We start from the raw sequence: 17119 nt of genomic DNA, 5'->3' as shown, positions 1-17119 counted from the left end.
CTGCAGTGTGTCATATTAAATTAGCAGTAAAACATTACCCATCTGTCCTGCTCAATTCCAAGTCAATATTCATTTAGCAAATGCTTTCACAAACAAGTGAATGATGAACAGGCAAAAATGATGAATAATAGTTAATAAAGAAATAGCAATAATACAAAGTTCATACAACTTTACATCTACATAAAAATCCAGTTCTAATCATTCATAATTTTGGTAAAAGTTTTCCAGGGCAGAAGCTTTCTTTGTTTGGTCTCAGTCTGAAAAGATCTTTGCCAAGTATGACAAAATATGATTCAGACATCTTATACGTTACCAGATCACAACATTGTTGAAGATGCTTTCGGTTTTTCAGATAAAATAACATGTCTGGGAGTTTTTTTAACCTCAAACTTGGCAGGTGATGCTATCTTGAATTAAAAAAATATATATACCATATTTTAATCTGTCATTCACACAATGTTGCCATTGACATCAAAACCTTGTATCAGTAAGAACATTCAGGTCAAAATGGCTGCCAAATATTATTTCAAAGAAGTCACGTTCATTTTTACATCTAAAAAAGCTTCTTCAAGTACTTGACAAACATTTCTTCAGCTCTTCAATTGCACAACACAATTTTTAAGCACTGAAACTAGTAAGGCAACCAAATAAGTGACTGAAAAAAACTAGATCTCCACATATGATTGTTTACATCACTCAGACATCTCTTTTTTTTTTTTCCCTGCGTCAATATATTTGTATTGGATATCCGTCTGGGAACTCAGAAATACAGTTTACCTTAGGATGCAAACTATAAGCCAATACATGGCTTTGCTGTATTCTTCTCTAAATAATTGTTTCCATATTTTTGGCTTCCTTTGGAAATAGTGTCAAATTGTTTTGATTATTAGCTGATGAAAATGAGAAGACTTTCTTTTCATTATGTTGCCATGCACATCTCACCTAATTCAAATTATTTCCTTTTATGTCATGATGCACAAGTGCTGTTAGCCACTTCATTCAATAAATTTATTTTGTTTCCTTTCTTTATTCACTAGATTCTCAGGGTTATAAAGAACTTCGAAACTTACAAGCATACTGCTCACACATATATCCAGAACCTTACAGGCACAGAAGCATGAAATCGTCTCCAATGGTAACATAAAGCAGCAGATATTCGTCATACTTCAAAACTTTTTAAATCTATAAACTAAGCCTCCTTACTGTTCAGGGAACAACTGTAGTAGATGATCACCTCCTTTCCCAGATGCTAAAATGTCATTCAGTTTGAAAGCATGGCTTGCCACTGTCAAAGTGTTTTGCTTTGTTTTTTGTCCAGGCAACTATAACAAAGCTGTCATGACAGGTTTGTAATATAGAGTTGAGCGCTGTTTTCTAAAGAATCTTAGTATTCAGTTTTGTTCTGCATTTATCAGATATTTTGTGCAGAAGCAATTCTCTTCTGACGTGAATGCAGCTAAATCAATTCGCAGCAGTTGAGAAGCTGGCTCTGATTTCTTTACTGTTCTATTAATTTAAAGGATTACTGACAAGAAAATTGAGTAAGAGTTGTGCAGCACTGACTTTCACTTTATTCTCTTTCTCCAAGTATTTGTTTCCTCTAAAGAAAGGGGTAATGAAAGACCTCTGAAGGGTTATGAAAAAATATACATAGCATTCCTCTTTTCTAATTAGGCCATTAGTGGTATATTTCAGAAAAAGTTATGTCTGGAAAGTTAGGGTATTTTTTGAGCACTGTGAAATGAATATATTCTGTACTCAAAAAACAGAATTTAAATCCTTAATGATTCTATTCTATTGTTATGGGGAAAAAAAAAAAGTGGATTATAGAAAGAAAGTATATGAGAAATGATGAGATACAGAAAAGATATGGTTTTATTCTCCATTTGGCACATACACGTCCCAGCAAATGATTCTGAAAATGCTTGGTCTATTTAGGTAAATTGCGCACAAAACCCTTAGACTAGAGCATTTGCCTAAGACATTGTGTCTATATACGCTCCTAAGCTTCTAATTTTTGGAGCAGAAAAACAGCTGAGTGATTTAGAATAAAAACGAAAACAGAAAAGATTCAAAGTATTTTAATTACTGCCTATACTAAACTGCTAATTACCCAAATCTGCAAAAGGTTTTCAGTGTTTGACACCCACATACAAGTCTAAAGCGCCTTCAATTCAGTTTTCCTCAGGTTTAAGTTTGACCTGCGTATACAGTGGCTTATGTATAAAAAGTATCGGTAACTGACAACAGACATTTGTCATACCTGTAAAAAGCAACTGGTTTGATACCAGTTTCACTAGAGTACAAATAAGGCCTTTTGCTTACAAGTATAACTTGATATCCAGTTTGGGAGATCAAAACTGAGAATTAAAAATGAGTCAAGGAGACTGTCTTGAAAACAAGCCTTTAAGAGTCAGAAAGAACCCATGATATATGCTGATTCAAGTGATAGTTGCCCAACAGGAATTTCTGGAGTGATTTTCTACATTATATAGATTTCTGTGGATTTTTCTACAACTGAGAAGCAAATCCACATGTCAGGTTGGGCAGATGTACTCAAAATCCCCACCTCTAACTATTTTGGCCTTCTTCTTTTGTGGTTTTGTAATCCACGAATCGCCATAATACCTCATACAAATCATTTCAAGAGACACATGGTTTATGGAGAGACCTACAGCCAACTCAAGGAAACATTATTTTCATTTCATTATTCATTTTTTCTTTTTACATCTCTGGTAGAGCGGTTCAGATTCTGTATTCTATTGACGTCAATTGGAGTTACATGTATAATACTCAAGAACAGGATTTATGTTCCAGCATATTACCTCTGATTTTGAAAGGTTATATACACTATAGCTAGACTATAGTAGGAATCAGGGAACATATGTTCAACTTTCTAATTCTAAGGTATGACATTCCAGTGCATTCAAGACTATTTTTATTATTAAGAATTCCTCCCATTTCATTTCTCTATCTAAGCATAAAAAAGACTACCAAATTTCCAGCATTTTTTAAACTTACCACATCCAAAATATTCTAGATATAGAAGAAGCCAAATACTGTTGTTTGCACTTTGAACAGAAATTCTGAGCTATAAGCCATGAATACAAAAGATATGATCCTGCCTTTTTGTATTTTTGCCAGTCCACAGTCTAGTCCCCTGTGTATTTCAGAATGTATCAAAATAGCATTCGTAGTCCTCTGTCATTAAATGAAGTACAGTGTAGCCTTCCCTCCTAATGATGACAATGCCATTTGCTTTCATCTAGTGTTCAAAGCAGTAACAGTCTCCAGGCCTTGTCTGCTACCTTTGCCTTTAGCAGATCCTCTCTGATCTTCAGATTTTATAATGGTAAACCCCAGTCAATTCATAAGATTTCACAAGGAAGAGAAGCAGACCAGTCATATTTTTCCAACCAGACGCAGAAGACAAGGACATTGTGTGCAGAATCTAACACAGACTTTTCTCTCCTATGCTGGTCTTTCCTGCAAAGTCATTCACACCTCCTGTCCCAATGCCTGACAAATGGGATCCATCAATTCCTACAGATAATATGTACATATAGAGGTGACAGCTATTTACCAGCAGCAGAATAATATAAGTGGAGCCAAAAAAAGTTCCCAATTTCCCAATCACTTACTGGACTGCACATACGATGCTCTAGTCTTCTGAAGAGAAAATACAGAAACAAATTGAACTTAGAGGAAGCAAAGTGACTATATCCCGCAGTTCTTTTGCAATAGTCAAAAAATGAAGGCTGGAATTTCCCCGTTTTTCTCCTTCGCTATCACTAGGAATTCAATAAAAGTAGAACATATTACTGATAGATTCATGGTCTTTCTTAACATAATACTTTTTGCCTAGCAGAGAAGGACCTGGGCGTATTGGTTGATAGTCAGCTGAATATGAGCCAGCAGCGTGCTCAGGTGGCCAAGAAGGCCAACAGCATCCTGGCTTGTATCAGAAACCGTGTGGCCATAAGGACTAGGGAAGTAATTGTACCCCTGTACTCCGCTCTGGTGAGGCCGCACCTCAAGTACTGTGTTCAGTTTTGGGCCCCTCGCTACAAGAAGGACGTCGAGGTGCTCGAGCGAGTCCAGAGGAGGGCAACAAAGCTGGTGAGGGGTCTGGAGAACAAGTCTTACGAGCAGCAGCTGAGGGAGCTGGGGTTGTTCAGCCTGGAGAAGAGGAGGCTCAGGGTCAACCTTATCGCTCTCTATAGGTACCTTAAAGGAGGCTGTAGAGAGGTGGGGGTTGGTCTATTCTCTCATGTGCCTGGTGACAGGACGAGGGGGAATGGGCTAAAGTTGCGCCAGGGGAGGTTTAGGTTGGATGTTAGGAAGAACTTCTTTACCGAAAGGGTTGTTAGGCATTGGAATGGGCCGCTCAGGGAAGTGGTTGAGTCACCATCCCTGGAGGTCTTTAAAAGACGTTTAGATTTAGAGCTTAGTGATATGGTTTAGTGGAGGACTTGTTAGTGTTAGGTCAGAGGTTGGACTCGGTGATCTTGGAGGTCTCTTCCAACCTAGATGATTCTGTGATTCTGTATCTAAATGACAGTCTTTATAAGAGCTTTGTTATTCATGTTCCTTGGTACATCACAGTGTGTGAGATCATTTAGTTACTGATGATTTCTCAGTAACTTCTTAAATTTTTTACCTGGAAACTAAATTTGTCACCAAAATAACCCACTCACCAGACAATATGGCTGAGAGCTCTTTCCATTGCTTTGCCTGGAAATAGTAAATGGAATGGTAAAAGTTATTTCTGATTACCTATCCACAAAAGGGGGTGAGTTAAGGAGTCTTAAAGGATTAAAGGAAACATCTAAAAAGAAAGGTCATAGCGGATTTTTATTTCCAGCTTCAGTTCTGGTAGGTCTTCTTCACCCCACTCCTCCCAGTTGAATACCAGTGTTTCCTTGGGTTTCAGCAGTCTGACAGGAGGGTTGAGTTCTGCCTTTTAGTTTCTGTGTAAATGTTTATGTCTAAATAGATACACCAGCCTATGTTCTGGGCTGTGTTCCAGCACTTCTACTCAGTAGAAGCAAGCTGGATGTCCCCAGTGGATAGTTCATTCCTGCACCAAGGTGGAAGCCCAGATGACACAAGCTTAGTGGAATGGTTGTAGGCTTGTCTTCTCTGGTTCCTCTGGGGATGGTGAGAAGCAGTGGCAAAGAAAAAGACGTGAACTCAAAAGAGAGACAAAAGAGACTTTTATGAGGGCATAATGAGTTCTGGTTGATTCCACTGACTGTTCAGTTGTCCCTAAGACCACTGCAATGGTCACTCTCCTGGAAAGTGAATCCGCAAAATTGTCTTGCATATGTTTGCAAAGATGAGCTAGTATGGACAGAATATTTGACTGATAGCCACTAAAAATTAATATTGATCAAATACCATGGAAAATACATTTTTTTCACCCATTTCCCTCTTTGATTCCTCCTTTTTTTATATCTATATCATTTTTCATAGCAACTGCAAAACAAAAGTTCAGGATTTAGGTTTTAGCTTTGACTTTTATAGAAGCAGGATGTTTGTTGGACAGTTTTACTACATCACCTGTTAGCATCAGGAAGTGTTTTTCTTTTAATTCAGAGCCCTACACTTACAAAATGAGTTAGTATTTTTTTATTCACTTTAGGATAGCCGTTTACTGCAATAAGTTTACTTCCCAAACTGGAATCAGCAAGACAGAAGCCTATGAAGAGCGGCAGAGCAGAGAATCTATCCTAAATGCAGTTAAGTTAACTCTGCAGTTAATGCATGAGTTAAGTATATCACCAGTTCGTGGAATCAGGCTACAAAACCATAATTGATAGAGCAGGCTTGTTCCACCTTCCACCCCCTTTTCCCCCCCACACATACACTACACACTACTCAGAAAAGTTCAAGAATGAGGACTTCAGACACAACCATTTCTCAAATAGGTTAAGTCCTGGGAATTCACAGCAAGAGGAAAGGCTAAGGTGTCACTAGCCACCAGAGGGAAACGTTACATTATCAGAGTGACACATTTCAAGAGCTCTTTAGTCGTATGGTAGTCCCAGTACGACTGAAAAGAAGCCTCGTTGTGGAATGAGGATAACTTTAAAAAGTCAACTCCCCCACTTCAGCACAGCACCACAGAGTGCCCAATCAACAGCTGTAACACTTGCTCTGAACACCAGAGGACCCATGCTTTGGCCACATGTTCTCTGTTGCATCAAGAGATGATTGGGGTCTCCTAAGTATTAATTCACATGTGGAGAAATTGTAGGATTTGGCAGATTGGGTGGAAAATGATCACATTTGCACCAGCCATAAAAAGAATTAAAAAAAAAAAAATCTAAACTTTCTCATTTCTGGATCTGTCAGTAAAAAGCTGCATGTTTGACAAAGCACCCGACTGACTTCAGAAATTTGCAGCAATAGACCATTATATGCTAAGAACCAAAAGAACTTCTTTCTAACCTGTTTGTGCTTCAGCAGGAAGCCTGGGAGGAATCTGTGTCCTCAGAGGACAACTGCCAGACTATTCACAACAGCCTCTGCATTGTTTACATATTAAGAATGTTTTTAAGACAAATAACGTGTTTCATTTTTTCTCTCTATCGTGTTTTATAGCTTTTCCTTTTGTTTTATTCCCAAGAGATTGTGTCTGGAGCTGTCTTGAATTCAGGGAGGTAATTAAATCGTGCAATTTAACTTCCGCAAAGAAAGTGTTGCCCTGGATTGATTTTGAAGGAAGGGGGAGGAGGCTATGTTCCATGCAGGGGCTCTAAGCCAAATAGATTTGAGATGGAGAAATGCCCAGCTTTCTTACAGCATGTATTCACTAACCATACTAACTCATTGTGCGCTGCAATACCACAGAATTTATCAGATGCCTTGAGAATAATGCTCTGTGAGTATGAAGCCCTCTGACCCCCTCTGGCCCTGCTCTGTAGAATAGGGGGGGTCAATGCTCCCATTGCAGCACAGGTTGGATGAGTTCCTCTTGATTGCCGGGGGGAAAATAAAGTCCTGACTCCTGTACTCCAGTTCCAGCAGTGCTCATACCTCTTAAAATACTATGCACATCAAAAAAAGCGTCATGCTGGCAGTTTTCAATAGCTCTCACCTCCATAACCACGGACTATTACTGGCATTTAAAACTCTCTGGACTGATGAACAAACCAGTCACTGAAATAGCTAGTCCATGCAGCTGCCTTTGCTTAGCTGTAACTCAGTATGACTACAATCTCATCATTCATTCATGGAGACACTCTTGAACAGGATTTTGATCTGCCAGTGCTCACTCATTTTCAAGATGCTAAAATACAAGTCATACTCCTACAGAAAGACAAGGTTGACTTTGTAAATCTATTGGAATATTAATCTGACCTTTTCTCTCTCATCCATATGCAACCATGTTCAGAAAAGACCAACCAACACATCTATTTTCCATCACAAGGAAACTTTAATGTCACCTAGCAAGATCCTGATGATGTAATTTTTCAGATGCCTTTGATATGGTTGCATCAGAAATACGAATTAAGCTCTGTATACAATAAACATTAAACCGATTAAAGAAATGGTTTTCATCAAGCCATGCCCTTAACTGTCATATACTTGACTGACAAAGTTGCAAAAATGCCATTACGTTGGTTGCAGGTAAATCAGATGACTTTTCCTATTATATCTGTAAGTGAGAATTTCTTCAAATCTGGCATGTATCTTTTATATCCCATTTTCCTGATTTAGGATCTTTTGTCACTAAGTTGTCAATATACAAATTCTTTGTATTTTTTTTTCAAAATATTTGGGGAGCAAAAAAGGAGAGGAATCATATGTAATACAACAGACACAGCATTAACCAGTTATCCCAGAGTCATACATCAGATGTTCATCTAACAATAGGCAATAGGCAAAATTTATTCTCTGCATAGGGCCTTAATTTCAAAACTCAGGCAATGTTGACACCATACCAGCGAAGTCCTCTGATAGCTGGTATATCCAGATCTCAACGCTGACAGACTTGTATGGATTCCAGAATCTTTTTCTCTGAAAAATTCTTTAGAGAAACTTCTAATCTGTAAAATCAGTCAATTCCTTGATCTACAAAATATTATTTCCAACCAGGTCATTTTGAGAACATCATTTTAAGAACAAATTATAAACGAGAGAGAATTATGTATCACAAATTCACAAAATCAAAATACCATTATAATTGCCAATCATTGTGCTTTTAGCTATTATTCAAACTAAAAACTCTATCCAAAAGTTCAATAAAAAAAAAAAAAGTTTGGTCCTGTATCAAGAGCAATTTAATCCAGTTGAGTACTATAGAATAAAATCTAAAAAGAGGAACACTGGTGTCTTAATTTAAGACCAAATAAATACATGCATGTCTCTGCTGTAACTGTATGTCACCTCTTCATCTATAGTGATTCTCAACAACAATGAACAGTTTCACATTGGTCTTACATTCAGGCTCATCGTTTGATACTACCTGTCCATTTTATCAAAAAAGAAATTATTTTTGGTTCAAAGAATAAAAACATTTAAAAGAAAAGTTAATCTTCAACATACATTTAAAGGAACATTTTGACTAGCTGAATAACCACAGGTGATTTTAAAGACTAAACTTGCATGAACCACCTCAAAACACGATACACCTCTTGGGAATTGAGAACGCTGTTCGTTTCAAGCAAAGCTTTCTTTGCCAGTCTAGTCTCTTCTTCCATATATGTGGATTGTGTAAGAATCAATTCAAAGCTTTTTCTCCTTTGTTTCACAAACATCCTCTTCCATGGCACTGGCTCTAGCTTTTTATATATATTTCATACATACTAAAAGTAAATGATTAGATGATACAAACATTGATTATTCCGTATTGTACTGATGGATTAATCAATAAGGAGTGGGAAGACCATTTATATTGGCATTTCCAAACAATGTTTGATGGCTGATTTCATATTATGATAAGCTGCCACAGAAAAATCCAGGAATGCAGAAGAATGCCCATAACAGCGAAGTTGTATGAGCAGTGTAACTTTTACTAAGAAAGGAAACTATGAAGTAATGGAGGAGTGGAAGAAAAAAGGAGAGAACATAGATGTTCTGTCCTTGTCTGCGTTGTAGAGACTTTAAAAGTTTAAATTCAACATTTTATTTTCCATACACAACACACAAAACTCTAAAAAACTGTAACTTCTTACCAGCAAAATCACTTTAATAATTTTCACCTTAGAAATACAATCTGACATATAAAAATATAAAAGTAATTTAGCTTGGTCTTGCATGGCGCCTAAAGCTCTCCCTCCCTTACTTCTTCAGCAGACCTCAATACAATTAATAGTTAAAGAACCCAAAGCTCAAAATTCCTCTATCTGTATTTTCTGGGAGCAAATCTTTCAGGTGATGGTTATGGCTGAAGCTATGCTCAAAAGAGAGACAAGACTAGGTGGTCAAGAACAGAGACAGGAATCAGCAACAGATTGGTAACTAGGCATCTCAGCAGAAAGGGAGCCCAGACCACATCCATAAATTAATCCAGAGATTTGATGAGATATGAAAGTATCAGAGTATTCAGGTTTTAGTTACGCTGACAACTGTGCCAGTGTTCTCTTTTGAAACTTATGATCAACATGTAGTGTTTTGCACATAGCCATTGCTTCTGGAACTGAGGGAAACTGACATCAAAGGGAACTGACATCAAACTGAGGGAACGGACATCAAAGTCTTACGGGATTTTAAAATAACTTTCTAGACCTTGGTAAGCTTTGTAAGAGGAACAACCTCGAACTGCAGAAATCAGAAAGCAACATATTAACATACAAAATCATTATTAATACTTAGCCCATATCATGATTTGGGGAATCTATGAATTGTTAAAAAAATGTTTAGGGATTGATAAATTGCAAAACAGCCCATTTCAGCTTTACAGCTGCAAGAAGACAACAGCAAAGGGGAGAAGGAAAGGTCTGAAGATGCTTTCTGTAATCATCTATCTTCTATTTCTGTACAAATACGCAGAGTAGAATGTCAAAAAATAACTTTGACCTCAAAGGAAAATAAATTGCTAGGTGACAAAAAAAAAAATCAAACATGATCTGGAAAAGCTGCCTTTGTTTGTTTGCTGAGTTTTAGTGTCCCTAGGTATCTAGGGACAGCAACTAGGTAAGTTCTTATGCTTCACAACAAGGACAGTTACAAAAGTCTGGGAATTAGAACTACCAGAACATTTGATTAGGTTTCAATATAAGAGCATTGTGAATGAGCATCTCTTACAGGAATCAAGGGATGAGAGAGAACTTCAGGAGGCTCCATCAGGAACAAAAGCCACCAAACAGGCCATGAGGGCAGAGAGACAGTCTGGTCAGTGTTCCCATTCAGACTAGCTTGACTAGTTGGTGGGCTGTGCTAAGCCAGCTTCTTTTTCTGCTAGCACCTCTCTTTTTCAACAGCAGTTTTAAAAGTTATGAAAACTGAGTATTTTGTTAAGCCATTTAATAAAAATTCTAATTTATTAAACAGTGGCCCTTAAAAAGTGTCAAAAAGTGTCACTTAAAAAGTGTCAAAACTTGCTTTGTAGAAAAATAAGAACCAACACTGGCTGGAGCCATGGGAGCCTTCCACTTGCTTGAGTGAATAAAATAAAAAATGTGGTTCCAACAATTAAAAAGAGGTTTTATTTTTATTGAAGGTGATTGATGCTCAGAGAATAATTCATAGGCTTGAAAAGAAACTGTTCATGATCTTGGCTACTGGAAAAGTAATTTTTTTTATAACTGATCCTCAAAATAGTTAACCAGCTGGTAAATCAACCATTTTTATATGTTTTATTTTAAATACCATGAAATTTTCTTTAAATAAAATAATTTTTACTTATAAAAATAACAACGGGTTTTATTCTTTGAGGTGAAAATACGAATATATAGAAGATATTTTAGTCTTCTTTTGTAAGAGAAGTTCAAAGCTTCTGGAATATTGATAAGAATGTGGATAAGAATGTCGATAAGAATGTCGATAAGAATGTCTCAGCATTAGAGTCAAGGTGGGAAGCATCCAAGGAAGTGTTCACCAGGGCAAGCTTTCTCTAAAGCAGAAGATGACCACTGTTTTTGCAGACCTAACACCTAAGCCCATGTTCTTGCTAGGTTGAACATAAAAATTTAAATGAAATACTGCATACTTCTAGGACATTATCCTGGCACCTCTGGAAAGCATGTATTAACAGAGAAACCACGTATTAACACAGAAACCACAGTTCAAAACTTTTGTATTAGGATGAAATGGCCCTGTTGTCAGGGCACTAAGCAGCAAATCTGTGTATTTTTATTAGGTAAACTTTCTGTGTCTGATCTGTTTTGTGTACATAGGTAATTTCAGATGGACACAGGAAAAAGTTGCACACGATGAGCAATAATACATCTCAGGAAATGGTCAAACTGTGATTTATATGCAATGTGAGACATACATCAGTAGTAGCATAACAAAAAAAACATAGGGGAAAAAACTTAGGTTTTCAAATATTCTTAAAAGTCTTAGGCATCATTTTCCAATTGATATTCAATTTCCAGCTGAGAAGTCTGCTTCATTGCAAATATACATGAATAACTGGGAAGTATCACAAATTATAAAATAAAGCATGGTCACTTAAATAATTTAACAAACCATTATAAAAATAGTATAACTACACTGTTACACTGTAGAAGCTCATTTTTGTGGAAATCTACATGCCAAAGAGGACATGAAGCAGACTAATTTAACGTTTCCCTGGACGTAAGCTATCTTCTTTTCAATGTCTTCGCTTCAAAAGGGGGGCTCGCTGAGTTTAAAAGCAATGCATCACAGGCAGACGTAGGCAGGACAGCAAGTGGTGAGGCTGCAGGACCACAAATTTTGACAATGCCAGCTGATGATGCCTCCCTTCTCCTGCCCAAGGCTGAGTATCCCCGTCCCCTCACGAGCACCTCTGAAGGCATGTGGTGGTCTCTGCACCTTTCCCATGGAGAACAGCTACTAGAAAGGGATGTAAAATATAAATGTATCCAACTAGACAGTTTTAAAGCCCTGGAAGACTACCTGCACTACTAGGAAGAGAGAAGATAATTGTTTGCTAAATTTGGATTCAACTTGGAAAAATGTAGTGTGGTTCTAAAACATTTTTGAAGGTTTTAGGTCCTGGTTCTCTTTTGCTCTCATAAGATGAGAGTTCTTAAAATGTAATTCCTTCACTAATGCCAGAACCAGAGAAGCACTGGCTTTAGAAAACCTCCACTGTTTTTGCAGTACAAGCTTCCATTTAGTAAGAAATACATGTTTTTTAATTAAATTTCCCATGAAAAACAGTGGTTTAAATTGAAGGAAACTGTGCCTCACAAAAACTCAATAATATTGTTAAAACCAAAAGCTTATTTAAGAAGACAGGAGTTTTCATAAAAATCCTAAACACATTCATTTCTCTATTTCTGAAGGTAAATAAATCAGTCATAAACCCTTCAATAATTCTTCCTCAGGCTTACCCATTTGGATTTTGCCGAATGAAGGATCAGGACAGATGAACAATACTATATAGAGCTTCGGGTTGCTTTCTACTGCTGTGTACTTGGTAGCAGTGGGGCAGCCCCAGTCCCTGTCATATATACATATACATATGACACCAAGTTAGGTGCATGTGTCGTTCTGCTCGAGGGCAGGAAGGCTCTGCAGGAGGATCTGGATAGGCTGGACCGATGGGCTGAGGCCAACTGTATGAGGTTCAACAAGGCCAAGTGCCGGCTCCTGCACCTGGGCCACAACAACCCCAAGCAGCGCTACAGGCTGGGAGATGAGCGGCTGGAAAGCTGCCTGGCAGAGAAGGACCTGGGAGTACTGGTTGCTAGTCAGCTGAATATGAGCCAGCAGCGTGCTCAGGTGGCCAAGAAGGCCAACGGCATCCTGGCTTGCATAAGAAACAGCAGGGCCATAAGGACTAGGGAAGTGATTGTCCCCCTGTACTCCACTCTGGTGAGGCCGCACCTCAAGTACTGTGTTCAGTTTTGGGCCCCTCGCTACAAGAAGGACATGGAGGTGCTCGAGTGAGTCCAGAGAAGGGCAACGAAGCTGGTGAGGGGTCTGGAGAACAAGTCTTACGAGGAGCGGCTGAGGGAGCTGGGATTGTTCAGCCTGGAGAAGAGAAGACTCAGGGTCAACATTATCGCTCTCTACAGGTACCTTAAAGGAGGCTGTAGAGAGGTGGGGGTTGGTCTATTCTCCCATGTGCCTGGTGACAGGACGAGGGGGAATGGGCTAAAGTTGTGCCAGGGGAGGTTTAGGTTGGATGTTAGGAAGAACTTCTTTACCGAAAGGGTTGTTAGGCATTGGAGTGGGCTGCCCAGGGAAGTGGTTGAGTCACCATCCCTGGAGGTCTTTAAAAGACGTTTAGATTTAGAGCTTAGTGATATGGTTTAGTGGAGGACTTGTTAGTGTTAGGTCAGAGGTTGGACTAGGTGATCTTGGAGGTCTCTTCCAACCTAGATGATTCTGTGATATATGCAGCAGTACAACATGCATTCACACAAACAGTAGTCAGGTTTACTTGACTGCTTAAAAAGTAAATAAGTGTTTTTTTCTTGGTAGCATGTTCCAAGTACATATGCTATATGTCTTGAATCAGTGATATCTTATAAACAATCAACTCCAATATTTCAAGCAGCAAATCATCATTAACTGAACCTGTTGCAGGAAAAGGCAATCTTGTCCTCTTCTGCACTGTTCCACCCCTAGTGACAGCACAAGGATTAACTGGATTAATCACATTTATCCATGATCCAGGTTAAACCCCCAGAGTTATTTGCTGGGTTCAGTTTAACCCAGTTCAAACTTACACCTTATCAAAGTTTACATAAAACTATGGTAAAGTGCAAGTCATCTGTTGACAAAACCCAGATGTCCTTTGGTCTCTCAGCCATCACCATCTAAAAAGCAGTGCAGCTCTCTTGGCATGGGATTGAACAGGCCCTGCAGGGCTAACTGCTTCTCTCCTCAGATTACTGCATCTAGCACAGCTCCGCGTTAATTAGGCTACTCTTCTAAGTGCAGGCATTTTTTTCTCCCAGTTTTGGAGGCAATGGTTTAATTTGTACTTTTCTGTTGCATATCCCAAGTACCTGTAAAGGGCTCAAAAGACAAACACTTAGCGTTGAATATTGTTGGTGCTTTTTATTCAAAACAAGAGGAAAATCTGTTTTCCACATTGCTTTTTTATTTATATCGACTTCTTTAAGTTATGGTGTCAGTAGCAGAATCCATGTTTTGGAAGTGAGGGATTGGGAAATCAGGGCTTACTATCATTTTATCAGAAAAAAATTGCTTCGTTAGCCTCAAATGGAAGAGACGATAGCAAGGACAAAACTGCCAACTCATGTTCCAGAATATTAAATGGCAAGTCATCAGACATGGAAAGGGTGAGGGTGGGAAGAGAAAAGAATGGAACTGTTTACTCCCTTATTGCTTTAACTGAATAACAAAAAGTGTAGTTATAACAAGAAAAAAACAATCTTGGCTTACTTGTGCGACAGCCCTAGGTTTTGGACAGAAGCAATGTTATAATGTATAATTATATAACTTACTTCAACAGTTGCTTTCCATATGGGAAGCAACAGATTTGCCCAGCTGCATTTTGGCAAAGCACAAATCTATCATTTTTCGGGGTATAACAATTTTGCTGAAATTTGGAAGTCTTACAGAGGAATCTACACATTTCAGTGATGTTCCTTGACTCTGCTTCTCCTTCTAAGACTAATGCAGGGCTTCATCTCCTTTACAAGAGGACCTGAGCAATATTTATCTCACAGGATTGTCAGTACAATCGTGTTCTGGCTATAGATGACTAAGATTACATTTTTCTTCCTGTGATAAAAAAACCTTCAGGAAGCATGGAAAGGATGCCTCTGAAAGTCTCATTTAAACATTTTGATCTTGTATAATCCTCTGAATATACGGATTTAATTCAGCTGTTTTGTGACCTTCATTCCAGGTTATCCTGTCTTCTGTATCAGTAACTGAAGAGAGAAAAAACATCTTCAGCAGTCTCAAAGCAGCAGAAAGCATTTGCCATCAGATAGTTGTTTATTTCAGTAACTTTGCTATAACCAGAAGATTGATTATATTTGTTAGTATTTTGAAAAATACTGTATTTTTGAACCTGAACTAGCATTGATCAGGGCTATTTCTGTGTCAAAAATTGTCACATTACTCTAACAATGGTTAGAGTACTAATTGATCTCACCAGATTCCCTGCTGCTATGCCAGTGTCAAGGACTGCAAGATTTTCAAAATAACACAAAGAAAAATAATAGGGACAGATGTTTGGCATAGATATACAGGATATAAGTTGTGTGAGACTGTACAGAGAAGCCACAAAAACAGTCAGTTTCAGAAGATTGATGCCAAAGTGACCTAGTTACCAGAATGTCTGAGTCCTCAAGTGTGAGTTAAACACATATCAATTGGAACTTCTCTCGCAGCCAACCTTTCAAACATTTTACAAGACATTACTCTTCTAAGAATACTTTGCAAGTATATTTCACCTCGTGCTGGAATACAAAGAAAGGAGTCCAAGACCAAAAAAATGATAATGCACTGTGAACTGAGAGAGCACCAAGAAGTGTCTCCACGAATGCCACTGTAGCCTCCTGGGAAAAGCTGCAGCCACATAGCCCATAACGTTTTCAGTATCCCAAAGGGAAATTACCTCAGATTTCCTGTGTTCTCATTTGTCTGACATATGTTTTTATTACATTTTATATCTTTAAGTATTCTGCAGTCCATGAAATCACTCCAAAAAGCAATTTACCACATTATATTACTTTCTGCTATCTTTATTTATCATCAGAATTTTGAGAACTAAAACTACTGTGGTTTGGAGAATCCATGGAAGGCATCTGGCACAATTAGCAGAGCTCAAGAAGAGACTGCATTTGTTGCCAGATGGTCTTCTGCATTTTGCACGAAACAGTGCTTGGATAAAACACAGAAACAGGACCAGGGCAGGGAGAAGAACTGAGGCGTGAGAGTGAGAATTTTCAACCCTCACATGCAGACAAACGAACCAAACCAGTCTTCTTACATCCTGGCCAGGTGCTTCAGGCACAGAAAAAGCCTAAATGTCAACCCTGAAGATAGCAGTCCAGACTGAACTTCACAAGTGGGTCAAGAAACCTTCCTGAAACCCACACTGAACCATATGATGGTCCAAATTTAAGATTCACTTTTTTCCTTCATTTCCCTATTAGCACTATGCAGCTATGTGCTTAGCACAGTAGGTGTTTTGGATCTTAGTGACTTGCTCAGTGCTTTGAATGCCAATTTAGATACCAGCTCTAGGTTGGCTCCGATCTCTTAATTTGAAGAGAGTTGTGAATCCAAGTCTTCACCATGACTCCTGGCTGCTAGTGAATATTGAGAAGGAAGCTGTATTTGAGGCCGCATGCTTTTTCCTAAAAGGTAAAAACACCACATCACCCTGTGAAATAACAGTGTTCCCCACACCGTGTATGAATCAGCTGTGACAATAAAGAAAGTAGCTCAGAACACAGGTTCCTCTTTGAGGAAGGAAAAGAAAGTAAGGAAATACACCACAGTTCTTGCCTTAAGGAGCACCACCAAAGCAACTAAATCGTTGAACATATTGTTCTACTGAGGCAAAAAATACTTCCTCTACAGGGGTCCCACTGTACAATCATTTTCTAAAGCGCAGAATTTTGCTGACTTTACATTCCAGTAAGTGATCTGGAGTAGCTTACAAATGTTACCATATTTATGCAGAGGGAGTAACTTCAAATTGCCAGCCCTCCACAGACCATGAAAACACTCCTTCCCCCCAACCCCACAGTTCCTACTCAGTGCTTTTGTAAACTTAAGGCACTGACAATATTTTAACTAGTTCCTCAATCCAACAAGTTCTCTTCTAACTTCCTGCCCCTATCAGAAACAGGGATTCGCTGTGCTTTCAAAACTGCTTAAAGAAAATTTGTTAGTTGGCTGTATATATTTGATAACTGTGAAGATGAAAGTGTGCATACTCCTAATCACAAGCTTTGAAAGAAAATAAACCAAAGCATTGGAATATGCAAACCATACTCTGGCCAAGGATGGGTTAATGAAGTGC

This window comes from Anser brachyrhynchus, assembly GCF_964034855.1.
Source record: "Anser brachyrhynchus genome assembly, chromosome: 4".
Classification (NCBI taxonomy): domain Eukaryota; kingdom Metazoa; phylum Chordata; class Aves; order Anseriformes; family Anatidae; genus Anser; species Anser brachyrhynchus.
Note: the sequence above shows the minus strand (reverse complement) of the source record.